This window comes from Tupaia chinensis, unplaced genomic scaffold (genome assembly GCF_000334495.1).
Source record: "Tupaia chinensis unplaced genomic scaffold, TupChi_1.0 Scaffold000132_1, whole genome shotgun sequence".
In the NCBI taxonomy this organism is placed as follows: Eukaryota; Metazoa; Chordata; class Mammalia; order Scandentia; family Tupaiidae; genus Tupaia; species Tupaia belangeri.
In genome coordinates, this window is record NW_006159601.1 from 848,889 (window position 1) to 849,763 (window position 875).

Below are 875 nucleotides of genomic sequence, written 5' to 3' on the forward strand. Positions count from 1 at the left end.
CGCCCCACCCACCCGCACACGCCACGCGCCCGGTGCCGGACGCCCTGGCTGGGAGCCGGCAGCACGACGCCCGCTCACACCTCCTGGATTTCAGCCCTGACGGTCCCTCCCCCGTCACTGCACCCCTCTCCCTGAACAGTGGAGTCCCAGAGCCAGCACAGAAAAGGAGGGGCCGCAGGGGTCCTGGGCGGGCTGGGGGTCAGGGAAGTGGGGACCAGGCCTGCAGGGAGGGGGTCTGGGAGACAGAGGACAACGGTGACAGAACGGCACATGCGAGGCGTGCATGGAGAGTGGAGACCCTCCACGGGTTTAGTGCCCGGGTGCCGGGACCTTCCACGCAGCTTAGTGCCCGGGTGCCGGGACCCTCCACGCAGCTTAGTGCCCGGGTGCCGGGACCCTCCATCGACTTAGTGCCCGGGTGCCGGGACCCTCCACGGGGCTTGGTGGCAGAAGTGGGAGGGACGAGGGGAAGCAGCAATGGTGCCATTGTGGCCAACCTGTATAGTAAGCTTGCTGGCTCCTGGCCCAGCCTCAGAGTCACAAGACAGTGCCACCGCGTGGGAGGCTGGCGGCATGGCAGGTCTGGTGCCCGTGCCAGGCTGACTCGGGCACTCCGCACAGACACGCTGCACCCCCAGGTCGGGGAGATCGTTCCTCTCTCTCCTGCTTTCCTGTTACGAAGGATCGGAACCAAGTCTTCCGCCGGTTTCAGGAGAGCCAGGCTGTGCCACTCACGGCCAAAGATGGGCCTCTGCTCCTGGGTAGCCTGGGCTCCACCATCCCTCCTCTGGGAGGGTGTGGCCAAAGGTGTGCCTGGTACCCAGGGGTCAGCAGGCACCACGAATCGCAGGTAGCAGCCGCTTCAGCAACGGGTT